Genomic DNA, 27,860 nt, shown 5'->3' on the forward strand with positions numbered 1-27,860 from the left:
GTCGAACTCAGAAATGTGCCTGCCTCTGCCTCCCAAGTGCTGGGATCAAAGGCATGCTCCATCACTGCCGGGCTTAAGCTTTGATTCTTAAGACAAAGTTTGGCTGCGTCGCTCTGTAGACTAGACTGGCCTCAAACTTGCTGAGATCTGCCTGCTGCAATTAAAGGCATATAACACCATGCCCAGTCTTTTATATTATATTTTGAGAAAGGCTCTTTCTACTTAGCCCAGGTTGGCCTGTGATTTATAACATTCCTACCTCCATCTCTCAAGTTCTGGAATTTACAGGTGCCTACCACCAGCATGGTTGTCAGTAGAAATTTCTTTCTTTTTCCCAGTGCTGGGGACTGAACTCAGGGCTTCACAGGAGTGAGTAAGCACTGTGCCAGTGAGCTTTGTTGCCAGTCCTGGAACACTGTTCTTCACCAGCAGGAGAGTGGAAGGGGTGAGTTACTCCAGATTTCACCTCTACCCTGTACCTTTCCCACCTACCATCAACTTCCTGTTTCAGATAACACTGCCTTATGCCTTTGTGTAATACGCTGTGTTACTTTCAAAAAATTATTATTAATTATCGTTGTAAGTGTACAGGTGTTTTGCCTACATGTATTTCTGTGCACCACATGCATGACTGGTGTCTACAGAGGCCAGAAGTAGGCATCAGATCCTCTGAAACTGGAGTTACAGATGTTGTGAGCTGCCATGAAGGTGCTGGGAATTGAACCTGGGCTCTCTGGAAGAGCAGCCCGTGAGCTATCTGAGGAGTCCATTTCTAGCCATCCTAGGTAGATGCCTCTGCCCATGCCCACTTGTGTAAATGAGCGAGCTCATTAGTGTTTTGTAAATGAGCGAGCTCATTAGTGTTTGCTATGGAAGCACAGACAACCTGCAGCTCAGCATACTGCTCATGAGGCAGGCGCTTCGCCCCAGTTGTCCATGCCTTATTTGTCCCAAGTTGAGGAGAGGCCTCGTGAGCTTTCCTCTTCCTCCTTCTACCTGGGAATGTTATTAGGCCCCGTATCAAGAAGGTCCTGAGTGTGCTCACAGCTGCTCTGATCCTGGAGGGTAAAGCCACACAGCATGTGTGTTCTCTGTTTGGAGAGATGTTCTGGAAGGAGGAAAGTGGAAACATCTTTGCGGTGACATTTCAAAGAAGAAGCCCTTCCTTAAAGTTTCAGCGGACAAGTTTTTACTTAGAGGGTTCAATAAATTAAAATAAATAAATAAATAGAAGGAGGGAATTTGGGAGTGCAGAGACCTAATCCAGCAGTATTGATCTGTTTATGATGTCTTTGATTATTGATCTGTTTATGATGTCTCTGGGGAATATTTGGTGTGCCAAAGGGCATAGGAAGAATCTAACAGAGATTTTAGTTCCAAAAAAGTAAGATTTGTTTTTGACCCTGTGATTTTAGATTTTGACAGGTCAGTGCTTGCTGGTCTCTCGTGGCTAATTCACACGCGGAGAGCTAAGGTCAGGGAAGGACTCCATCTCACAACGCTGAATGTGGCCTTCTGTATATTTTGAGTTCTCATGATATTAAGGTGTGAGGCCTATTTTAAAAATAGACTCTCTTCCTAACCCTGCTTAATTTTTTTTCTTTTTTAGCATCTGACCATGGCTTTCCATCTCAGTTTCTATAAAACTCTGTATAGAGTATAGATGAATTACTTATAAATAAAAGATGATCTTTGTGTAAACAGCTTCAGTTTTCATAGTGCATCACTGGGTACCTGTTTTAGAAAGCCCAGGGCTAAACGTGATAAGCTAAATAAGAGCTGATGGGCCAGTGTGTTATGGAAGAGTGGCCTGGTGTGTGGTTGTCTTCACGTTATTTCTTGTGTCTGTTTTAGTACAAAGCTGAAACATCCCTTCATGTTTTAAACCTTTAGCCATGTAGAAGCTTACTTTTCATCTATTTAGGTTCTTTATTAAAAGTGAACACAGGACAGGCATGGTAGCATAGACCTATAATTTCAGTATTGGAGAAACTGAGGCAGAATGGAAGTTGTAGGCCAGTCTGGACTTCATAGTAAGACCCTGCCTCAGCAAAGATACAAAGCAAGCCAGCAGTATGCTTTGTCGAATCACACAACCGTATGGCATGCAGAGAGGACACAGCAGTGTGCTTTCGGCATGCCACACAGTATACAGACAGGACATGAGCCTTGGTGTTGGTCAGGGTTGGCTGTTCCTGAACTGGGATTTATTGCTAAACAACATGAGTTTGAACAGCTTTCCTGAGGTTTCTCTTTCTCCATCTGCCAGACTGCATGATGCTTTCCTCAGAGAACTCAAGGACTGTATGCCTTCCACAGTCCTCAGCACCAGGCTTGCTCTCCATTATATGCAAAATATCAAACATGGCGCCTCTTTGTTTCAGATGCAGTATACTCTGCTGAGTTAGAGCTACTTGTAAAGAAGGCATGGTGCCTTACTGCTGTAATCCCAGCACCTGGGAGACTGAAGAAGGAGGATTGCTGTGAGTTCAAAAGTCCCACTAAAATGTGGGGCTTTGTCTCAAAGAACAAGTTTTAAAAACCAACCAAACAAAAACTACCAGTAAAAAAGTTACATTATCTAATAAAGTGTTATGAGTCTTAGAAAATTTAATTTGGAAATAGTTTTGGCAAATTTGAAAAATACTGCCACCAAACTAATGCTTGTTTATGCTGAAGGATTTCTAAAGAATTGATCCTTGACTATTCTGAATTAGCAACCTACAAAAACAACACTGACTTACTGGAAGGAAATTCTAAATTTCTGAAATAATTTGTTTGCTAAGCAAACTTTTAAATATGTCAAGGTTTGATGGACTCTTCCTACTTATGGTAATGCATTGTCGATATGCCTGCTCAGACTGGGCAGTGTCTTCCCTGCCATTACTGCAACACCATGTGGGGGTCCAGCGATTTACTTCCTGCTCACTGTCTGTCAGGAGAGGGACCCAGAGGACCAACCTAGAGTCACTCCAACTTGCATGTACCCCTATCAGCACCGATACTGAGATCAATAAGCTCTGACATGCAGAAGGAGCATACTCATCAATTTTAATTCTGAAAATTGCCTATGTACCATTGTCATCAATTTGTCTAGATTGCTTTTACAAAGACAGTATACTCATCAATTTGAAATGTGTCATGTCAGCATTGGCCATCAGGGACTTCTGATTCTCCATTAAATTATTTCTTGAGAAACTCACTAGGCATTCTGATTGTCCCTACAGAAAAGACTGGTGAAGAAGGGTGTAGGATGTGGGTTCGTTTTCTGTTACTCAGAAAATAATTCCCTTGTGTGTGTTTGCATACCACCACCTTTGGTTAACATACGGCAAAATAGACAAAGTTGATTATGAGTTTCTTGCATCTGGAACACTATTATCTAAACTGTAGTGGTAAATGCTATGTGATTCTATTGCTATGTGGGTCTTTTTTAGTTTTTAGGTTGTGTGTTTGTGTGTATGAATGCCATGATGTATAGGTACCCACAGAGGCAGAAGAGAGTCTTGGATCCCTTAGAACCAGAATTAAAGGGTATCACCAAGCAAGTCGCCTTGGTTCCTGGGAACTGAACTCCTGTCCTCTGGAAAAGGAACAAGCACTCTTAAATCCGCAGCCGTCTCTCCTGCCGACAGTTGTTTTATTCAGCTGAACAGCCCCACTACGCTCTTTAATGAAAAAGGTTTGATATATAGCAAACTTAGATATGTTTTCTTTAAAATGTTGTTGTTTTTGTTTTGGCCTGGAACTTACTTTTTAGGCCAGGCTAGTGTAAATGTAACTTTTTTTAAAAAAAGATTTGTTTGTTTATTTTATATGAGTACACTGTATCTGTCTTCAGACATACCAGATCCCATTACAGATGGTTGTGAGCCACCAAGTGGTTGCTGGGAATTGAACTCAGGACCTCTGGGAGAGCAGTCGGTGCTCTTAACCATGAAACCATCTCTCCAGCCCCATAAATGTACCTTTTATTGGTTTACTGCCTCCATCTGTTAACCTAGGCCTAGTCCTGGAAGCTTCTAGCCTCCCTTCAATCTAATCTAGGCCTAGAATGTTTTCAGCCTATAAGAGTTACTGCTGGATAAGCCCTCTGGTTCATTCTATCTTCATTTGTGTCTAGCTTGTTCTCTGTAAAATTCTTCCAGTAAAACTGCCTTTCCTCCCTCCCTCCCTCCCTCCCTCCCTCCCTCCCTCCCTCCCTCCCTTCTTCCCTCCTTCTTTTCTGTGGTGCTCTCTTAAGTAGCTTCTTTTTCCTGTCCTCGTGAGAGTTGGGCATATCCTATCTATCAGAGCTTTCTCTGCTCTGTCTACCATTCAAATAGACATCACTTGAAAGCATGGGAACATCCTTCTACGAACTAACTTTACCCTCATTGTTTGGGATTACAGGTGTGTACTAAGGGTGTGTCTGTATTCCAGCCAGAGGGATTACAGGTGTGTACTAAGGGTGTGTCTATATTCCAGCCAGAGGGATTACAGGTGTGTACTAAGGGCGTGTCTGTGTTCCAGCCAGAGGGATTACAGGTGTGTACTAAGGGTGTGTCTGTATTCCAGCCAGAGGGATTACAGGTGTGTACTAAGGGTGTGTCTGTGTTCCAGCCAGAGGGATTACAGTTGTGTACTAAGAGCGTGTCTGTGTTCCAGCCAGAGGGATTACAGGTGTGTACTAAGGGTGTGTCTGTGTTCCAGCCAGAGGGATTACAGGTGTGTACTAAGGGTGTGTCTGTGTTCCAGCCAGAGGGATTAAAGGGTTGGTTGTGCACAAGTTTCATATGCACGTGCGTGCACACACACACACACACACACACAGTCAACCTTGAAATTGCTACTTATTTCTGGTGCTTTCTTTTGTATATATGTGAAGATGTTTTGTAAGTAAGCCTTAGGTCCATTTCTAGTATAGTAACATGTTTTCTGAAAAACGCTAGTTTATTATACTAGCTTGTATAATGGTTGTGTACTGAATTTCTTCTCCTTTCTCCTGCACCATTTATCTTTGCCCTAATCTGGGCCACACATGTCAGTGCTAATGATACAGATGAGATTTGGCCCTACCCTGAGAGAGCTTAGAGTTCAGAGCAAGGAGGGCTGTTTAGACAAGCAATTCTCAGATACTTTCCTTAGTTATGCATTGTTCATATTTTGTCCTAAGAAATGAAAGAATTGAGGAAGCACTCTGCCTTTGAGGTATTAAAAATAACATTATTTTACATTAAAAAGTACTAAATAAATTTTAAGTACTTTATTTACATATTGGGTTTATAGGCATATATTTTTCTATTTTTTGAGTTTAAAAGAAATAACTTTTCTTGTTTGGATTTTATTAAAAAAAAAAAAAGAACTACTTTTCTCATTGCCTTAAATTTTGTTTTTGTTTTTTGAGACAAGGTTTGTCTGTGTAACAGCCCTGGCAGTCTTGGAATCTTTGGCTTCAAACTCACAGAGATCCCCCTGCCTCCTACATGCTGGAATTAAAGGTGTGCACTACCACTGCCCAGGGCCTTAAATACTTTTTTTGTTTATTTTTTTTTTAAAAAGGTGTATTTAGCTTATGTATATGAGTATACTGTAGCTGTCTTCAGACACACCAAAAGAGGACATCAGATCCCATTACAGATGGTTGTGAGTTATCATGTGGTTGCTAGGAATTGAACTCAGGACCTCTGGAAGAGCATTCAGTGCTCTTAGCCTCTGAGTCATCTCTCCAGCCCCTGGTGGGGCTGTTTTGTTTTGTTTTGTTTGTGTGTTTGTTTTGTTTTGTTTTTTGAGAGAGGTCTCAACATGTAACCCTACCTGACCTGAAACTCTGTATGTAGACCAAGTTAGCTTTAAATTCACAAAGGTGTACCCTTCTCTGCTTCCTGAGTGCTGATATTAAAGTCATACCTGGCTCTTAAATAATTAAAACATTTAACAGACATTGATCATATCATGTGATTACTTTAGTGAAGTCATAGGTATGTCATGACATTTAGAAATATGCCAAATAATGCATGGTATGGTATCTCGAATGTGTGTGTGTGAATATACTTAATAAAGAGGATATTTGTTGTTTGTTTGAGACAGGATCTTGCTATGCAGTCCAGGCTATCAGCTCCTGCCTCTACCTCCCAAGTATGGGAATCACAATTGTGGGCCACATATGCCAGGCTAAATGTGGCTATTTGAAATACTGGTTTGCTTCACTTTAAAAAAATATAGCAAAACAATATTTTATTATTAAGTATCATTTATGTGAGGTTCTATGAAGGAATTCAGTAGAGCTGGCCATAAGGAGAACAGGATGCCCAGGTACCAGCAGGGTAGAAGTTGATGACCCTGGGTCCAAGAATGAGTGTTGGAAATGGAAGAAAAGTTGGCTGGGAACTCTTGTCACTGAAAAAATCTTGCTATACAGTGTGAGTGCCACACACCTAAGACTTACAGGACGTTTTCTGGGACTTAGGTCTTTGGGTGATAGAAATTATTCAGTCCTGATAAGCCAGGGTAATTATGCACGTATGTATGAGACAGTGCATTAGGCTCTGGAGATAAAAAGGAAGTATATATGCAGAAGTTATTAGATAACCATGTAGGTGTCTTATTGCTTTCTCTTGGTGTGTGAAAACATTCTTGACTAAAAGCAACTTGGTGAGAGAAGAATTTATTTTATCTTATACTTCTGGGTCATTATCCACCATTGAAGGAAATCAGAACAAAAACTTAGGCAAAAACCTGGAGGGAGGAAGCATAGAGGAATGCTGTTCACTGGCTTGCCCATGGCTCATGCGCAGCGGTTATCTTACAGAGCCCATGCCCACCTGTGTAGGGATTCTATATTGTGCCAAGCTGACAATAAAAACTATCCAGCACAGTAGGGTAGAAGTAACTTGGGGGCCATTGGGAGCCTCTGCATGGAGGGCAGTCAGGGAGAAGACTTTGGGAGGGTTAGACTTGAAATCAAACTGTGGGTGTGGGCACAGGGGTAAGGAGAGCAGTTCAGAAACCCTGGACTGAAGGTGTTTTTCAGAGGAGCACTGTGGCTTTTCCAGAAACTGAAGAGGAAGTACTAAGGGGGCCTGCAGAGAGCCAGGCACCTACGCCACAGCTGTGTGGGGTTGTGGTTGATACTGTGGGGGTTTAAGCATGTTGGCCTCTGTGAGATTGGGATGTTGCTGATGGAGACAGTGGAGGAAGGGGTACGGGGTAGGTGATCAAATGAGAGCTAATTATGTGAAAGTACATGAAAATTATGAGCATTAAACATACAGCTGACACTTCCTGGATACTTCCTTTGGCTTAGATGTCAATTATATTATTGATATCATATTCAGTTATCACAACCACCACAACTATGGGTACCATCATTCTAGTTTATACCCATAATCTCGAAGGCAAACTGGTTAAAGTTCACCTAGGAATACATAGTTCCTAAGAGACGGAGGCCAGCATTTCGTGGATCCCAGAATTCTGTAGTCTTCCTTCCTCTGTATTTAATACATTTATTTCTATGTGACCTGATGTTACACTCTTGTTCGCCTCTTGTAGCATATTATCCACAAGTGGAAGGACATTAACCATGAAGAATCCTTATCCAAGCTCACACAGACATTAACGATTGTGGTTAGTCAAATGCAAGGTGAGAACTTGTAGGGAGAGACACTGCTTGATGCTCCTGCATGGAGTGTACTCTCCCGGCTTGGGGGAGGGGATGAGAGAGAAAAGAAAGCACAGTTTTGCTCTCTATCTCACAAACATTCCAGCCATCCATTTGTATTTTGAACAAAAACCCACTTTCCCCTTTAAACATGGCTATTACTTCTGAAGTCCTAAGAAGCCCCAATGTTATTTACTGATTTTATATACTGGGAATTGAACTTAGTACTTTGCTCATGCTAGGTTAGTGCTTGACTACTGAACTGCATCCTCAGCCTAGTTTTCACTTAAAGAAACCAAATGCTTCACAGATTTTTGTGTCATCTTTGCACAGGGGCTGTGCAAATCCTCTCCATTGTCCCATTTTAGTTATATGTACTGCTGAAGCAAGCACTTCCTTCACTTCTGAGACAGCATTTCACTAAGTTTCCCAGGATGGCCTTGAATTTTCAGTGCTACTCACTTGACATCCTCCTGCTCCCCCCACCCCCAATATCAAGGATTATAGGCCTATGCCAGAAGGCCCAGCCATGACTCAAAATTATTAGTTGTGGTCTGGGGAGAAGGATAAATGGTTAAAGTGCTTGCTGTTTAAACAAGATGGCCAAAGTCAGGGTTCGCAGAACCCACACAAATACAAATACCTGGTGGGCATTCTGCAATTCCCCTGTAATTCCAGTACTGGAAGGTAGAGACAGAAGATGGTTAAAGTAAGCCCACAGGTAAGACTAGTCATATCAATGAGCTCTGGGTTTGATTGAGAGATCCTGCCTAGGTGAATAAAATGGAAAAAGATCAAGGATGATTCCAACAACCACCTCAGGCCATGTAAGCACGTTCACACATGCATATGCACTCACACATGCACATATTCACACTTGTATTCATACACATGCACACACACGTGCAAAATGAAAAAAAAAACATTAGTAGTAACATATGAAGTGTAGCTAAGCTGAAAACTATGGAACGCTAGGCTCTTGCTGAACTTCTCTGGGAAGTGATGGAGGATTTTCTGGAGGTTTGTTTTGATTTGCAATCTCCGAATGTTTCATGGGAGAAAACTTCAAAGGCTTGATGATGACGCTCCCAAAGCTTCATCCAGAATTGGTGGCTAAAGCTAGGATCGATCATTTCATCAAAGGCAGGCAGGGGTCCTAGCAAAGTAGAGGCGTTTGTATGCCGTTTGAGATGGTCTCAGCTCAAGGCTGTTCTGTTTAAATTGTGACCTAAGTGTTGGCCTTAGGTAACACTCCATTTGCAGAGAAATAAGAGATATTGCAAAAGTTAGAGAACACTGACCCATCAGTATACTGCTGGTATACTGCTGGTTGATAACGGAGACCAGACTGTTGCTAAGTCTCTGTCCTCCTGAGCTGTTACTGCAATAGGATTAGAAGCCAGTGATTCACTACAGTCACCAAGGCCTTGGCATATCTGTTAGGTATGGCTGCTCCCTTGGTACTCAGAATACTCCGGTTAGCTTTGCCCATCTTCATGTCTGAAGCATTTCACATGCCTTCGTCCTCTCATTGAGTGGCATCAGTATGCCAGACATTGTTTTAAGCCATATGAACTTAGTGGTGACTGACTGTGCCTCTGTAACATCTACGTTTAGTAGGAGATACACTTATGAGGCAATTACAGCAACTATTCTACTTCACTTGTGTTGTGTTATGTGAATTTAACAGACCTTTACCTGAGTCCATGGTCAAAAACAAAGCAAAACCACTTCTCTTAGAACTACAAGCCATTTGCGAGCCAAAGCAAGAGGCCGCAGGAGAAGTCAAATGGTAGACTGTAGCCTCTAAAGTTGTAAGAAAATGTATTCAGCTGTTTAAGCCAACCAAGGGTTTTTTTTTTTTTTCCTTATTGCAGCTTCGCCAAACTGACACATAGTCTTAGTCAGGGTTTCTATTCCTGCACAAACATCATGACCAAGAAGCAAGTTGGGGAGGAAAGGGTTTATTCGGCTTACACTTCCACACTGCTGTTCATCACCAAAGGAAGTCAGGACTAGAACTCAAGCAGGTAAGGAAGCAGGAGCTGATGCAGAGGCCATGGAGGGATGTTCTTTACTGGCTTGCTTCCCCTGGCTTGCTCAGCCTGCTCTCTTAACTAAGATGGTCCCACCCTCAAGGGGCCTTTCCGGCTTGATCACTAATTGAGAAAATGCCTTACAGTTGGATCTCATGGAGGCATTTCCTCAACTGAAGCTCCTTTCTCTGTGATAACTCCAGCTGTGTCAATTTTGACACAAAACTAGCCAGTACACATGTCAATCAAAAACTTAACATTATAAGATCAAAAATTCAGGTGACAGCAGATGCTGGTGAGAATGTGGAGAAAGAGGAGCACTCCTCCATTGTTGGTGAGATTGCAAGCTTGTACAACCACTCTGGACATCATCAGTCTGGCGGTTCCTCAGAAAATTGGACATAGTACTACCGGAGGATCCAGCAATACCTCTCCTGGGCATATATCCAGAAGATGTTCCAAATGGTAAGAAGGACACATGCTCCACTATGTTCATAGCAGCCTTATTTATAATAGCCAGAAGCTGGAAAGAACCCAGATGTCCCTCAACAGAGGAATGGATATAGAAAATGTGGTACATTTACACAATGGAGTACTACTCAGCTATTAAAAAGAATGAATTTATGAAATTCCTAGGCAAATGGATGGACCTGGAAGGTATCATCCTGAGTGAGGTAACCCAATCACAAAAGAACTCACATGATATGTACTCACTGATAAGTGGATATTAGCCCAGAAACTTAGAATACCCAAGATACAAGATACAATTTGCAAAACACATGAAACTCAAGAAGAACAAAGACCAAAGTGTGGACACTTTACCCCTTCTTAGAATTGAGAACAAAACACCCATGGAAGGAGTTACAGAGACAAAGTTTGGAGCTGAGACAAAAGGATGGACCATCTAGAGACTGCCACACTCGGAGACCCATCCCATAATCAGCCTCCAAATGCTGACACCATTGCATAAGCCAGCAAGATTTTGCTGAAAGGACCCTGATATAGCTGTGTCTTGTGAGGCTATGCCGGTGCCTGGCAAACACAGAAGTAGATGTTCACAGTCAGCTATTGGATGGATCACAGGGCCCCCAATGGAGGAGCTAGAGAAAGCACCCAAGGAGCTAAAGGGGTCTGCAACCCTATAGGTGGAACAACAATATGAACTAATCAGTACCCCCAGAGCTTGTGTCTCTAGCTGCATATGTAGCAGAAGATGGCCTAGTCGGTCATCATTGGGAAGAGAGGCCCCTTGCCTCTCATTGGTCTTGCAAACTTTATATGCCTCAGTACAGGGGAACGCCAGGGCCAAGAAGTGGGAGTAGGTGGGAAGGGGAGTGTGTGTGTGGGAGGGTAATGTAAATGAAGAAAATACCTAGTTAATAAAATAAAATGAAATATAGTAAAAGTTAAAAAAAAACAACTTAACATTAGTGTTAAAAAGAGATGGGGAAAGTATATATGAAGTTAATGGTTCATACCTGTAATCTCACCACAGGTGTAGCCTGAGAGATGAAGGTGAGAAATTGTAGACCAGCCTTGGCTACATGATGATAGTCCTTTTAAAGAAGAAGGAGAAGGAGAAAAGAAAAGAAAGGAGGGCTAGAAAGAAAAGTGGCTCAATCAGTGAAGTTCTTGATACTCGAGCATGAAGACCTGAATTTGACACACTTGGGAAGCCAGGCATGGTAGCGCACACCTATAGCCTTAGTGCTGAGGAAGAAAGATGGGGCGGGAGGAGGGCAGGATCATCAGAATTCACTGGCTAGCCAGTTTAGTCAGTCAGTGAGATGGAGATTAAGTGAGAGACTATGTCTCAAAACACAAGGTTGAAAACAATTAGAGAAGGAACTAGATGTCAATCTATAGCTTGTACAGGTGCTCTCTCTCTCTCTCTCTCTCTCTGTGTGTGTGTGTGTGTGTGTGTGTGAGTATAGATGAAGACTCAGAGGAGAGTTGAAATTTGTTATTAGTATTGATATAAAGACATAATTTACTTGGAGCACAAGGAATAAAGAGAATAGTGTAGTGTCCAAAAATAATTCTAAATGACAGATTTCCAAAAGACACATGAAAGATGCATGTGTTTTTGATGGCTTGGTTGTCCCTAATGTTTGCATTTGCATAGCTGCTTCTAGGCATTTTATATTCTCATGAAAGGATCTTTTCATGTCTTTCCATCCTTGAAAATGAAATGCTTACTTCAGAAGAGCAGAGATTTTAGCCACTTGTTCTTTTCTATCATGGTTGGTTTTAATGTCAACTTGCCACAAATTAGAGTCACTTGAGTAAGGATCCTCACCCTGAGAACTGTCCTGATAGTCCTATCTGATTGTGGGATGTTGGTGACACCTTGTAGGAGCAGCCCATAGAGAAGATGACCCCCCCCCCCTTTCACTGGCTTGACTTGATCCACCCTGTTGCTGCTGCTTCTTTGGCTGCTATCAGAACCAGCATTCGCAGGCTTCCATCATGGATAATGGATCAGTGGCCCTCAGGAATCTTCCAGGTTTTCAGCACCAGGTTGGGACTGCTGAGGCACCCAGCCTTGGGGACTGAACCAGGCTATTGGTGTCCCGAGAGAGCTGGCTACCGTGGAACTTCTTCTGTTGCTGAGACACCAGCCCCAAGCACAGAGCACCTGCCAGACTCAGCCTCCCCCGCAGGAGTCTGTTGCTATCTACACATTTTCATCCCATTGGTTCTGATCTTATAGAGAACCCTGGCTAATCACTTTCTGACTGTACAGGCCTCATTTGTCTTCTTTTACTGGTCATATGCATCTGTGGTTCTCAAACATTTTGCTCTCACAGACTCAAAGGACTTAGATTTATATAAAACCACTAACTAGGCCAGCAAGATGGGTAGTCAGGAAAGATGCTTGCCGCCAAATCTTATGACCTGAGTTCCATCCCAGAGACCCACATGATAGAATGAAAGAACAAACTCCTGCATGTTGTCCTCTGGCCTCCATATAAATAAATAATGGCCAGAAACTGGGAACAGCCAGGATGGCCATCAGCTGATGAATGGAGAGTGAAATGGTGCATCCACAGTAGGATGTAATTTAGTTGTTAACAAAAATGAATTATGAAATCTGTAGGTAAATAGAGGGAACTAGAAACAATCCTCCTGCATGAGGTTGCCCAGATGCATATAGACAAGCCTTGCATGTTTTCTCTTTTGTGTGGATGTTAGTGTTTAAGCTTTAGACACATATGTCACAATTAGAATAGCCACGAAGATTAGCCAGTAAGAGTCAGGAGTGGAGTGGGGAATCTTCCAAGGAAGGGGAAATAGAATAATGTTATGGAGAGACGAGGGGGAACTAAGAACAGGAGGATTAAATAGAGAGGGGATGAACAGAACATGGGAGGGACAACTTACCGAAAGGCTTTGAAAAACATTTTTATGTCTTAATGCTCTTTTGCTTCTTCCTTCTGATTTTCATTTTTCTGGGTTTTGTGTGTGTATGTGTGTGTGTGTTGTTATGTGTTTTCTTTGTTTTAAAGAGAGAATAAAAGAACATAAAATTGGGTAGGTAAGGAGAATGTGGGAGTAATTGAGAGAGAAGAAAAACATGATTAAAATATATTGTCTGAATTTTTTCATTAAAAAAGTTGAGATATAAGAAATCTACAAAAAGGAAAAAATGTCTCATGACTTGTTAATATAAATTATATTTTTTTGAAAAATAACTGTGTTGCAAAGCTAAAAGAAATTAGTGGTTACCATTAACATTTACAAATCCCTTTAATATGTGTTTATTAGTTACATCTGAATTCTTCTTGCTTTTGTATTTACAGTACTACAATATGTTGTTTTGACTGGAGAGCATAAAAATGATCATGCCTCAAGATGTAGAATTGGTAAAGCGGGACGATTTTTAAAGTTTTTAATAAAATTGTAGGTATTTTCCCAAGGCTTAGTAAATGGTAGGTTTTTTGATGTTGTTGTTTTAATTTAGTTTTTTAAAGAATTATTTTGTTTATGTGTAAGTGCCAGAGGAGGGAGTTAGATCCCTGGACTTGTGTTACAGGTGGGGACCAAACTTGAGTCCTTTGAAAAGCAGCAAGCGCCCTTCACCACGGAGCCACCTCTTCAGCCCCATTACTTGAGTTTTTGAATTTGAGTTTGCAGTGTGGAACCAGCTTACTACTTATCCAAGCTTGTTTTCGGCTTCCTCCTTCTGTCCCCAAATGCTAGGATTGCAGATATGCACCACCGTCCTTAAAAGTAGTATCTGCTTAAAATTAGAAGCCACATAAATTATTAATCTATGTAAATACTCTTGTGCTCAGTCACATTAAAACTGACTGTTGTGTTATTTTTATAGTATTACCAATAACAAATCGGACCAAACTGGGTGCCATAAAACAACTGATATTTAGTCTTTCACACTGAGTTTATTATATTTTTTCTTAGTTATTGTTATATTGTGAAAAGACACCACGGCCAAGGCAGCTTATAAAAGAAAGCATTCATTACTTACAGTTTCAGAGTGTTAGTCCTTGAATATCCTTTGGGAAGTATGGTGGCAGGCAGGCAAGCTGTTAGAGCAGTAACTGAGAGGTAAGCACCTTGATCCCCAGGCAGGCCTTAAAGTCCAGCCCTAGTGACACACCTCCTCCAACAATGCCACCCCTCCCAATGCTTCCCAAACAGGTCCACTAACTGGAGCCAGAACATCCAGACATGATGGCAGGGGGCCATTCTCATTCAAGCCACAAATGTGCACAGATCTGCTGGATAAAGAGGTCCTTTGTAGAGTTCAGAGGTTATCTGCCTCTGTCTCCGTAGGCCTTTTCCTATGCATTTCTCTGTCTTCTCCTTTTCTATCCCTTGGAAGGACACTTATCTCTAGATTTAGAACTCACTTAGATAATCTGGGACAGTCTCAGGAGTTGATCCTTTTGAAGGCCACTTTCCAACCTGTTAAGTCATTGTAGTTTGAGTGGATTTTGATGCCTCTGTGGTCTTACAATTTCATGCATTAATCATTCATAAAGTATTGGTTCATTGATTTATGCAGATCTTTCTCTTTAAAAAAAAAGATTTATTTATTTATTTATTATATGTAAGTACACTGTAGCTGTCTTCAGACACTCCAGAAGAGGGCATCAGATCCCAGTATAGATGGTTGTGAGCCACCATGTGGTTGCTGGGATTTGAACTCAGGACCTCTGGAAGAGAAGTCAGTGCTCTTAACCGCTGAGCCATCTCACCAGCCCTATGCAGATCTATCTAATACTTTCATTGAAAATATTTTAAAAACACGGAGTTAATATCACTGAGTGTATCAATAAACTTCTCTTGGTGAGGTGTAAGGAGTGGAGAGATAGGTTCATGGTGGCGGAACAGGTTTTCCACAACACTAAGATTTGCTTGTAAGCTCATTTATTACCTGCCATTGCCAACAAACACATTAAGTTATTTTCCTTGATGTGACAGACTTCATTTGTTCATTTTCAAGAAAATACTTGCCAAATACCCAAGTTGGCAAATGCCGTCATCTGCCAGTCCTCCTTTCAAGTAAACCTGGGTTTGGTTGTAGGCTAGAGTAGTCAGTGCAGCCTACCCACAGTCACGTGAGGGCTTGGCTGCAGTCATTAGACTTCAGGGTTTAGCAGAAGTGTTTTGTGTAAATGCCCTATTTCTTCATACAGAAAATTAAGATCCAGATTAAAAATTAATATTTAACACTGCTCTATGAGCAACCTTCTATTTTTCTTGTTAAGATAGTGCTGCTAAGGATTGAAATCAGGGCCTCATACACATCAGGCAAGCGCCAAGCCACTGAGCTTTGGGCCCACAGTCTGCCTTTAAAAAAGACTAATCTCTCTCTGTAACCACACCATAGCATCAGTAATAGTGCCGGGCCTTGGAGCCTCCCCTTGAGATGGATCCCAAGCTGGGCCAGCTACTGGGCTGCCTTTCTCCCAGTCTCTTCCGTTTTTGTCCCTGCAGTTCTTTTCAACAGGAACAATTCTGGGTCAGAGTTTTTGGCTGTGGGATGGCAACCCCATCCCTCCACTTGATGTCTTTCTACTGGAGGTGGATTCTACCAGCTCCCTCTTCCTCCCAGTGTTGAGAATTTCATCTGATGTCCTTCCTTTTGAGTCCTGAGAGTCTCTCACCTCCCAGGTACTTTCTAGACCCCCCCTCCCCCCCCCACGCCTCACCTCCCATCCCTCGAGGTTGCATATTTCCATTCATTCAGCTAGACTTCAGGACTTCTCTCCTGTCCCTCCTCCCTGCACCATACCCGATCATTTTCCCCTTTTCCCATCTCCTTCCCCTCTCCCACCCAGGTCCCTCCCTCCCTCTGGCTCCTGTGATTGTTTTCTTCTTCCTCCCAAGTGGGATTGAAGCATCCTCACTTGAGCCCTTCTGCTTGTTAACCTTCTCAAGTTCTGTGGATTGTATCCTGGGTATTCTGTACCTTTTTGGCTAATAGCCAGATTTTATATCTTGTGTGTGCATGTGTGTGTGCATACATGCTTGCTTGTGAGTATGTGCAGGAGTTCCAAGTAGCTGGAAGAAGAAGGTATCGGATCCCTTAGAAATGAAGTTTGAGGCAAGCCACTTGATCCAGGTGCTGCGAACCAAACTTGGATGGTCCTCCAGTAGAGCAGTATGTTCTCTGAACTGCTGAGCCACCACTCTGGCCCAGCATCCACCCTTTCACGGCAAGTATGAAGCAAGAAGGGGTGCAGTGACTACCAATACAGTGGTCCTACTGCCTGACTCTTGCCAGGGAGCCAGAATTCTTATTCTTTTACTATCAGTACAAATGTAACACATGGAAAAAGGCAAACAGCATCTTAGAATTACTAAAAAATGGCTTGCCTCTACAGATTCCCTGAAGAGCTTTTAGGGCCTTCCAAATTATGTGACTATATTTTGAATAATCCAGACATTACTTGTTTTCTCACCCACACTTATACATCATTTCTACATTCTAGACTCTTAAAGACATAGTGCCATGTTCAGAAAGTCACTTCTTCCTTATGCTACTGAGAGATATCCGGTCATGTTCAAGTTTCTCCAACTGCCTCATATTTTTTCCCGTTTTTTAAGTCTGATCAATGTCCAAGTAAAACTGGGTAATACAAGCAGTAGCTCTTTCTAATAATACAAGCAATGGCCTTTTAAAGTCTTTTATCCAGTTCACTGCCTTTCCTCATACCTTACCATTTCATAGGGAAGATACAAGGTCGTGTCACCGGAGGATTTCCCACCAACTTGTTCCGCTCATGTCCCTATGTCTTTTAGCTTTCACTTGTGACGCTATAAAGTGGAAGATAAATCTAGAGATTCAGTGAGATTTTGATTTAAATGTTTTGAAAGAGTATTTATAACTAATGTTTTATCTGATTAGGAAGCAGATGTTTTCAGTTAGCTGTCCTTTTATGGTATAAGTAGCCATTGGTGATTTCTGTAACAGTAGTTCACAAATTAATTTATTAGAAAGGTTTTTGTTTGTTTGTGTGTTTTGTTGGGTGTTTTTTTGTTTTGGGTTTGTTTTGTTTTGTTTTGTTTCCTTTTTGGGTGCCTGTGGTTGGGCTCAGGGCCTCAGGTTTGCTAAGAAAGGGGTGCTAACCATTGACTTCTACGCAGCCTGCCTCTCTCTCTCCTTTATCCACTAGCTTCATTTCCTTTAGGAAGACAAATTTTCTGTTGTTGATACTTCCTTCATGTGGCTACTGTAGGTGAAGGCAGAATAGAGTCTGGATTCCACTCTTTATAACCAAGTTTCAAGATATCAAGTTCTGTAGCACCGTCCAAAATTAATTTCTTAGTTATTTTCTGAATTTCTTAGCATCTTTATAAACTTCTGCATATACTAATTTGTTTGTCAGAGACAGGCTCTTATGTAGCCTTGGAGCGGTTCTTAACTACCAACCTTACCTTTTTCATTGCCAAGAGCTTTGAGACCCATTCCAGGTCCCTAGCTAAGATGCCTGGGTGCAAAACATCAAGGTACTTTTATGTATTTTCTTATCCTGCAGGCCAAACAGTTCTCAGTGTGCTAGCACATCGCTAATGTTGTGATTACTTAAATAGAACTTAATAAATGCACATTCTTTTATTTTATTTTTGACAGTCTTACTCTCTTGCCCTGGCTGCAGCTCACTATGTAGATCAGTCTGGTCTTCACCTCATGTCAATCCTCCTGCCTCTGCCTCCTGAGTTGCAGAGATTACTGGCATTGATTACCACACACAGCCTATTTTTAAGCCATTTAAAATAATCTCTTTATTAAGTATGTCAAAACATGTTCCAAGAATGGATTCCTGTGAGGAAAATTCTGAGTGCTTATGAGAAAACTCCAAGAAAACAAGCCAGGAGTCTCATGACCTCAGTTTCTTCAGAAACACAGAACTACTCTTAGAATGTGCTTTTGTGCTCTCCAAGGTGTAGCTGATAGGAGAGTTTACTTCACAGCATTCATCACAGCTGACTACAGCAGTGTCTCTCAATCATCCTACTGCAGCGACCCTTTAATACAGTTCTTCATGGTGTTAGTAAGCCCCAATCAAAACTATTTTCATCACTACTTCATAACTGTAATTTTCCTACTTTTGTGAATGGTAAGGTAAATACCTGTGGCTTCTAATGGTCTTAGGTGACTCTGAGAAAAGGTTGTTGGACCCTAAAGGGGTCACAGTCCATAGGTTGAGAACCACGGTTACTGCTTTTGCCACATACCACATACGACGTGTCCTTGCAGTTGCCCACTTTACTCACATGACTCCTCTTTTTGTTTGTTTGTTTGTTTGTTTGTTTTTGAGACAGTGTTTCTCTGTATAGCCCTGGCTGTCCTGGAACTCACTTTGTAGACCAGGCTGGCCTCGAACTCAGATATCTGCCTGCCTCTGCCTCCCGAGTGCTGGGATTAAAGGCGTGCACCACCACGCCCCTCTACATGACTCCTCTTAACCCTCAGAATATAAACTGTTGGATGCTCTGAATAAAGATGAGTACTGCATCTCACTCACCCTCCCCATTCTCCCAGGTCCCAACACCTCTGTAACAGTAAACAAAGTCCATCTTTAAAATTTTTGAAATGAAATCATCCTTAATCCTTTCTTCTTTTAGTTCACAGTGTATTTTCCAGATATTGAAATAGTAAATTTATATATTCGTTCCAGTTTTGTACCTTTTGTACTGTTTGTCATGTGTGAGCAGGTTTCCTCGGAGGCCAGAAGATGGCGTGAGATCTCCTAGGACTAGAGGTCCTGGGGGTTGTGAGCCAGCAACTGAGGGTGCTGGAACTGAACTCAGATCCTCTGGAAGAGCAGCAAGTGCTCTTTAACTACTGAGCCATATCCCCAGCTCCTGTAAAACCTTTAAGCATAAAATTATAGGCTGGTAAAATGGCTTAGATTAAGGCACTTGCTGTCAAGCCAAATGACCTGAGTTTGATCCCCTAGAAGCTGCTTGATCCCGTTCTGATTTTAAGCCTCACTTATTTTATGAACACTGATGGGCCAGCCCTTCTAGCTTTCCAGAGTAGACAAACTCTGGAAGGGCATTTAGAGATTAGGAGGCCACCTTCATTTGACTCATATGCAAATTGAGGATGTTATATTTTGTGACTTCCCTGTGGGACAGGGCGGGCGGACTAACCTCTGGGCATTCATTTCTCAAGTTCTTGCAGTACAGGTCATTGTGCACCTGTTTCTCTCTCTCTCTCTCTCTGGTAAAGTGAACCTTGTGTTTCCCTGCCTTTATTCACTTGCTGTCCATCAAATGCAGATAGATGTTTTTGTAGTTAAAAAAAAAAAAAAACCCTCAGGTACTCTTGCTTCCTTTTATCCACACACCTAATCACAAACCATGAAGCAGCAGTGTGGACATTCCTGCAGCCATAAAAAGAAAATTGCATTTGGGAGGGAGCACCTGGCTCTCGTTTGATGCTAGAAAGCTCATCTTGCTTGTATGAGGGTCTAGGTTCTGTCCCCAGGAGTGAAAAGTAAAAGACTTACAGATCTTACTGGGCTGTTGTAGAATTAAGCCACTTTCTCCATAAAGACACTGGCTTGGCCGGGCAGTGGTGGCACAAGCCTTTAATCTCAGAACTTGGGAGGCAGAGGCAGGCAGATTTCTGAGTTTGAGCCCAGCCTGGTCTACAGAGTGAGTTCCAGGACAGCCAGGGCTACACAGAGAAACCCTGTCTCAAAAAAACAAAACAAAACAACAACAACAAAAAAGACACTGGCTTTATGGACAGAGCAGAATGGAAGAAAGGGATTCACAGAGAGTGGGGTTCCTTATTTGTGGTTTTGCTTTCCTCCTGTGGTGGGGAGAGAGAAACCAGACAATAGAAAAGTAACCACTTGGTTAAGGACAGATTACTTAAGGTTGTTTTTAAAAATAACAGCTAAAGATTTAAATGATGGAAGAATTATTGGGCTATTCATGATATTTCTGTATTTTTCATTCTCCCGTCCAAAAAAGTGATATAATTTTAGCCCCATGGGACTTCAGTGAGTACAGCCTGATTTTTAGTCCAGACTGCTGTTGCCTGGTACAGGACCTTAGTCCAAGATAGGTTTTATTTAACTCTGCCAAACACTGCCTGGATTTGACAGCTCTGCTCTCCTAAAATGCGGCTAAGAGTGGAGGAATGGTTATAATTTAAGCTGGGGGTGAGAATTCTTACCTGTGGTCAGTGCCCATAATTCCATCCTGCTCTCCCTTCATCACTCCCGCCTTTACTTTCTCTCCCTAACCTTACCCTTGCTCTCCAGAGTCTCAAGTAGCCCAGTGTGACAATATTGAACTGGCAATATTGCAGAGGATGACGTGAATCTGATCCCTTTGTCTGCCCCTCTAGTGCCCACTTTATCTATCCACCAACATCTATCTATCAATCTGTCTTACTGTCTATTGGCAGAGTCACACGTCGTCCGGTTTGGCTTTACAGTGTAGCCAGGCCTACTTTGGCCTCTCAAGTGCTGGTTGCAGAGTAAGTGCGGACACCATGCCCTTCTTATCATTTTTAAAAGGAATGGGGAGGGCCTGAGATGGAGGTTAGCACCGGAATTATGTTCTTTGCCTCTCCGAATAGTATTCCCAGAGACTCTTTGCACGTGGAACACTGAATTCGTGTACGACTCCTACCCTGCTGAAGTAGCGGAATGTGCCTTGTCAAAGCTCTCCTTAGCTGGATCTGGGAGAGTGCTGGTCTTTGCCATCCCAAGCCGTTTTCTTCACTTTCTTCTTTTCCCCTCTCCCTGTGTCCTCCCCCACATTCCCAGGTTCAACCCCCACTCAGGCTTTATTTACTTAGGACCTCCCTGGATGCGGTCTGCGGAACCTTTGTCAGGCGCCAGGTGACTGGCGCGGGGAGGGTTGGGGTGGAGGGTGGGGAGGCGGCCACGGATGTGGGCGGGACGCCGATGCGGGCGGGGTGCCCTCAGGCAGGCGCCCTAGGGGCAGGTGGGTGGAGAAGCCCGCTGAGATCGGGTGGCGCCGCGGAGTGGCGCTTCCAGCTTGCCACGCGCAAGGGCAGGGTTCCCGAAGGTAAGCGCGCACGCCTCGAAGCGCGGTGGGAACCAGGTGGGCTCTCGCGGGACAGGACGCAGACCACTCACCCGTCCCGCTGGAGCTGCGGCGCTGGCCACCGCACTAGCTCCGGAGGGAGGGGGCTTGAGTGGTTCCGCACGCGCACCCTTGGAAACCTCAGGTAGTGTGCAGTATTTAATGTCCCTTAAAATACATGGATGGTGCTTGGTTCTGGACGTAGACTTCGGTTGCCTGCCGGAACGGAAAGGTGCGATTAATACGGACTGTTAAGAGGGCGCCAGGGTTCCAGGAGGGAGCATGACTTGGAGATTAGCGAGCGGCTTGTAAGTTGGAATGCTTGAGCTCTTGGTGTAACTTATTAACCGAAAAACTTGAGCAGTTTGCTCAGCTTGTTTGCGCCATGGAATTCACGCATGTAAAACGATGGTGCTGGGATTGTTGTAAAGATTGGGTTAATCCTAGTGCTTGGCAACGAACGTTGGATATTTTCTCTGTTTTCTGATGAGCATGAATCTCTAAGGTTGTCATTTCTGGGAATCGAGTCTCCTAGAGCTGTTGTCAGAAATGCTTGAGAGATTCCTTTGAGACAGTTTGTGAACTGAGTCCCAAAGGCTCTTCTCTCTAGTATTAAGGGTGCTCTGAGCTGATCATCGCTTTATTCCAAACCAGTTCTTCCCTAAACGTTACAAGCATCTCTTTTTCTTCTGTTGGTGCTTGGGCTGGAAACACCTATCCACCCCCAGCACATGCTCTGCCCATGAATTACACCCGCGAACTCATAAATCTTAGTTTTGAAGATTAAAGGAAGGATAAAAGAAAATATTTTTTTAGGGTGCGTGTAACCTTGTTTTGAGAGTTGGGATAGATTTCTTTAAAAGCAATTCTTTTTTGGAAAAGTTGTGCTGTTTGGGGTGAGTGCTTATTTTGTACAATACTTTTGCAAAAGTGCATCAACCAGCCTTCAAAATAGGTAAGCAGATGTCATCTGAGCAGTAGCTTGCCACATAGAAACAGGTTCGAAAGAGACATGGAATCTGGATGTGGTCATAAGCCCATGCATGCTTTTAACTTCTGCAGGCAGGAGCCAGAGGCAGGAGGATTGCTGAAAGTCCAAGGCCAGACTGGGCTTCATAGTTACTAGAAGGCTAGACCTTGTCTCAAAAATTGGCAAATAAATAAATAAATAAATAAATAAAATCTGAAAAGCCAGTCCTCCTGGTCTTTGCAGATGAGGATGTATCTAAAGACCCAGAACTGATACGATGCATGGCAGAGCTTAGAACCCAGCTCTGCTGATCAACACATTTTAAAAGCAGAGGACTATGGGAGTTACTGTTTTTATTTTTGACAGTTGTTTTATGGTGCTGGGAGTTTCTTCACTCAGCAGCATCCTGCTTCGTAGTTTAATTGCATGATTCATCATCATTCTTCAGCACCTTTGATTTAAATCACAGTCTGGAAGCTGCTGCATCAATTATTGCTTTGAGAACAAGATGGTTGTCTTAAGCTTTGTGCAAACATGTCCCAGCAGTGCTTTGCTTTTGTTTTCCAAATGCAGCTCTTTTTTCTGTGTGCAGAAGGTATGAACAACATAAATAAATCGACCGTGTACAGCTTCTTATCACTGAGTTCCTAGTGAAGTTTTCTTGATTGGGTAGGATACAGTCAGGAGGGGGTGCCGGGAACGCTAGCCCTGAAATGTGAATGGATAGGTTATGTGGCAAGGCATCTGGTAACTTCAAACGCCTTTCAGAGTAAAATTATTTTGAGATACTGGTGTGTAAGTTGCTGACTTCCTGGCGCTGTGCATTGCTCATGCCCTCACCCCTGGATATTTGTTCAGATGTTTCCTTATTATTTAAACTTGCGTACAACCCCATACTTCCTATAATATATACTTAGTTGGTATAATTACTCATCTGCTTTCTGCCGCTAGAGGTTCCATGTGGCTAAGGGTGCTTCCTCCTGTGTTCCCTGTGGAATCCCTAGTGCCTAGAAACAGGGCTTGGTCCAAGAAGATGTTGGCTGTGTAGCTTTGCACAGATATTTGCAGTACAACTAATAATTAACCGAATGCACCAGCATTTTGCTTACTTGCCGGTTCCCTCTACTTTCAGCTCTTTCTCCTGGTTGCCCAGGAATAAAACTTTGAGGTAGAGTTTAATTCCCCCATACTTTCCACTCAACAGACAAATAGCTAAGTTTTTTCACCAGTTTTTTCCCCCAAACAAGCCACTGCATCCTTGTTAAGCCCTCTTCTTTTGTCCATTCTAATGCACGTACAGCCCTTCAGTTCCACACCGAAGGCTTTCACGTCTTCAGAGAAGCAAACATTCATCTTCTTCCTGTGTGGTGATCTCAAACCCCTTTGCAGCCTGTATCTCCCACAATTGATTGATAAAAGCAGTGATCCCAACTTAGACTTTCAAATAGAAAATAAAGTAGGCTTCCAGTGGCTGTGTAAAACCCTTAGATTGTATCCATTGCTTTGTGACAGTCCTGTTCTTATTAATGACTTGGCTGCTTTCTCCACTGTCGGCAGGCATTTTTGACAAACTGACCTATGAGCTATTGCGTTTGTGCTGAAAATCTCTGCTACAGAAGAAGAGCGCTTACCATGCATCTCCACCCCAGCGCTTCCATGCCGCTGCACCCACCCACATGATGGGTGAGGTTAGTGGCAGTTGCCTTGCCTTTCTCAGAGTTCTCAGATGTTAGTCAGTCCCCCTTGCTTTGTGATTGAAGTCATCTGTTACTGTATCTAAACAGAAGCACATGAACTACACATACAGAAGCCCCATACTCAAGTCTTTACGTTTTTCCAGTTACTTTTAAGAGGAACACACGGCCCAAGTGTCTGATTTTTAAGTAGATGTGAACTCAAGTTCTAGTAGACCTTCAGATCATTAAAGAGTCACAGCTTGTTTTGAAAGTAGGAACTTAGAAAGATGGTAGGGAAATTGAGTAGGAAGTAAAAAGAGAGAAGAAAACATTGAGTCTGGGTTTTTAAGGGACTAGGTGTAGATAGAGCGGTATACTTGATGCGTAACAGACAGGCAGATGTTTATAGAAATATGTAATAGCCTCACACAGGAAGGTGTCAGGGCAAGAAAGTGCATAGAGCAGCCTCTGCAGCTTTGGGTTTCTTGTGGAGTATTATTCCTAAACTGTCTTTTGTTTTATATCTCCAGGCACACGGAGTCCTGCTTCTCCACTTTGTTTTCTGAGCTGGAGAGGGACTGAACATTCTCTTCTTCTGTTTGGCTCTGACTTCACACGATGTAATTTCTCTCTGTGTCTGTCTTCTCCCCACCCTCAGATATAGTCTCTCTGTGTAGTCTAGGCTGGCCTTGAAGTTATAGTCCTGCTTCTGCCTCTTTGAGTGCTGAGATTACAGGCACACCATGCCTGGCCTCATTGTATTTAATCTTAAAATATGTTCATACCTCTTTCTTCCTTTGTTTTCTTGTATGCGTGGAAAATATACATCCCAGAGTGTTCATTTCATGGGAGGTATTAATGAAGCTTACGCTTTTTGTTTGATACAACTTTTGGTTTAACAAAGTTTTTTTTTAATAATTACATTAAAAATGTCTCTATATACATATTCAATTGAGGCATGTATTTTATTTTACTTGTGATGCTTTCAGATATAAACTTGATTGAAAACTTTATTCAAGAATCTGAGATAGGAAGATCAGAAGTTTAAGGCCAGCCTGAGTAAGAATTTATCTCTTTGTTACAGAACATCAAACACTGCTGCCATTCAATGTTTATCCATTTTTCTGTTGCTTACCAAACTGAGCTTTTTTTTCTTCTGTGTTTGGGTATACATTATCCTGACCTTGTCCTTGTATTTAAGTATGTAGCCAGACATAGCTCTGAATTTCTTCTACCATTCCTAGAACAAAGCTTGCAGTTACAGAAGAGAGTTACTAGGGAAAACTATGTATAAAGATCTTGATTTTAGACATTTTACAACTTTTAAGTTAAAATTTTATGTGTTGCTTTTGCTAGTGGTATAGTTATTAGGTCAGGACTAGAATCATGTACTGTGATTTCATTACGTTTTATAATTTAGATATGTAACTGATTATAATTAGTGTGCTTTAGGGAATAGCCTCTAATGTGTTAACCAATAAAGCTTCATTTCAGGAGAAATTTTGAAAGCAAAACTTGGTTTTAGAGTAAAATTTCCTTTATTGTACCACGTAAGCACTTGTGTTTATCCAAATGCTCCTTGTTTTTGAGATGCCTTTGTTAAGAGTGTTACAAATAACAGCAGAGGCACAGACCAATGAGACATCCTCAGCACACAGAAAGCACCATGCAAGGAAATCTGTTTTGAGGGAGGGTTTAGTGGTGTATATAATGAAGAGGGTGATGGAGTGATGGTCTGGGAAACTGAGGAAGCAGTTACAGGCTCTGGTGACTAGATTGTCTGGACCGTCTGACTGTATCTCAGATTTAGCCACTAGCTACGTTGGAGGAGAGCAGTAGAGGTGGGATTAGAATGGAAGCAGAGATAGCAGGTTGAAGTCTTCTCTGGTAATTGTTGAATTTGTGTGCTTCATATAGGGGTGTGGGTGTGTGCGCATGTGCGCTCAGCTAATCTATCTGGAATCTTCCAGTCAGCACCACTGAAATTGGGACCCAAGACACAGGGACCTTGGGAGGCTGAGAGGAATGGGGCCCAGCCTTGCCACCACTGTGACAGTTATCCTGTGGGTTCTGAATCAAGTGGGATGTGTACCATGAAGAACTTTAGTATCGGGCAGTTCTGCTTCTAGTAAGGAATACAAAGGGCCCTTAATACCTCACTCCTTTCTCCTCCCTACCCTGTCCTTAGTAAAATAGTTGCAGGGAGTGGCGTGCTCACATGGCTTCCACCGAGGCTCTTGAACCATTCTCAAATTGATAGGTGCAGACTTCTCATTGTTAGTTCCAACAATTATCACCTTTCATTATCAAAAATCAGGGTGAATAAAGGTGCCTCTAAGAAAATAGTAACAAGTTTAGGAAAAACTGACAGCTCTGTGATTACAGGACAGGGGAAAAAAAAAAATCAAAGAGGGTGGAACAGACATAGGAGGAAGGATACTGTTAGCAGGGAAAACAGGAAAGGTTGTAACTGATTCATCCTGTGAGCCCCAGGAAAAGGGAGAAGGTTACTATGTATCTTTCATCAGGATCCTGTTAGGTTTTAAAATCTGTTTTGCGCCAACATAATTTACAGATGAGACAAAGACTTGCTCTGTTTATGTAGAAATGTTTCGGTATGTTTGGAGCCAGCATCCTGGGGGTGGGGGTGGGTAAATAAGTGCGGGCTTATATGCTTCTGTAGACGTACAATTCGGGGTTAGAATTTTCTGGGAAGTTTATAAGTATAGAAGCCACTCATCTTGTTTCCTACTTAGGAATATTCCCCTCCCCTGCCCCCAGTTTTCTAGGTAAATAGGACAGGGTTGTATTTCTTTAAGTCTCTCACTCTCCCTGTGTCAAATAGACTTCCTAGTAGGTGCAGAGATGTCCCGTTTCACGCACCCTGCATTGTTACCGTCTCCCAGCATGGCTACCATCTCCCAGCATGGCGGCCACTTCCCAGGATGAACCTGTCTGAATCACCCACAGTGGACAGTTTGCATTCGGGCCTCTCTTGGTGTACATTATATGCTACGGACAAGCTTTAGTTGTGCATTTCCCTGCTTGGATCATACGGATTATACTTTTCAACCCTGTGCTCCACCTTTCTCTTTGCACCCAGCTGCCCTTACAGCCTCTGATCTTTTATTGTCCTGCAGCTCTGCCTTGACTCTAATGTCAGTGAGATGAGATCTCACAGAATTGAACCTTTTCAGACTTGCTTCTCTTAGTGCTGTGTGTTTCAGGTCATTGCCATGTCTCTCTTTGACTTAAGAGCTTGTTCTTATTAGCACCACTGTCTATATGTATCATAGTTTGTTAATTTGTTCACCCACCGAAGCATATCATGACTGCCTCTAAGCTTTGGGCAGTTATGAATAAAGCTGTTTTGGCATCCATGAACAGGTGTGGTTGTGGGTGTGTGTGTGGGGGGGGGAGTGGGTGTGTGTAAATTTTAATTTCTTTAGGTTTTGTTTGTTTTGAATGAGGTAGTTTATGAATCTAGCATTCTTTGTTCTCATCATCTGGTGATTCTGTCCCAATCCCTCTGTCCTAAGGTATTAGCTTGTGGCCTCCATCTTGCTCCTTGTCTACCATCTTCAGCTCCTAGGTGCCTTCACACTCCAGGAGCCTCTGCTGGTGTGTGACTTTCTCTTGGTTGTGGAGCCAACTCTACCCTGCCCTGAAGGCAAAGGTGCTGGACTTCGGAGGGAGTAGCTTGTGTATAGAACCAGCTTTCATCCTAGCTCTTTATGCTTAGCCAGCTTGACTGTGCTGCCCACTGGGGATTTTCAGCTTCCTGGACTTTTTGAGAAAGGCTGCCAGAGTTCTGACAAATGACTGCTGGGTTGTGTCTTTTACATTAATATCAGGCATTGTGCAGCCTCCATGCTGCCAGCTAGGGAAAAGGGCTTTTATCATTGTTATTATAAGGATTTATTCTCTGTGTGTGGTGTCTGTGCACATGTGTGTGCAGCATCTATGAGGCCAGAGGTGGATTTCAGACGTCC

At 42.6% G+C, this 27,860-nt stretch overlaps 1 protein-coding gene and 1 non-coding gene across 5 annotated transcripts in view; one reads left to right on the forward strand and one right to left on the reverse strand.

Moving 5' to 3' along the window:
- Sgk3 (serum/glucocorticoid regulated kinase family member 3) overlaps positions 1–27,860 on the forward strand; it is a 112,142-nt gene that overhangs the window by 31,067 nt on the left and 53,215 nt on the right. The window contains exon 2 of one of the 4 annotated variants that reach the window (XM_029476220.2): positions 339–445. The exons of 1 other annotated variant lie outside the window; for it this stretch is intronic. The gene's annotated coding sequence lies outside the window, so the exon portion shown is untranslated. 2 more of the 4 variants (XM_029476233.2, XM_029476244.2) reach the window with 2 other exon arrangements.
- LOC115032384 (U6 spliceosomal RNA) lies at positions 7,928–8,032 on the reverse strand. The gene has a single exon (XR_003838065.1). It is a non-coding gene; the product is annotated as a U6 spliceosomal RNA (small nuclear RNA).

This window comes from Mus caroli, unplaced genomic scaffold (genome assembly GCF_978045245.1).
Source record: "Mus caroli unplaced genomic scaffold, Mus_caroli_1 scaffold_1, whole genome shotgun sequence".
In the NCBI taxonomy this organism is placed as follows: Eukaryota; Metazoa; Chordata; class Mammalia; order Rodentia; family Muridae; genus Mus; species Mus caroli.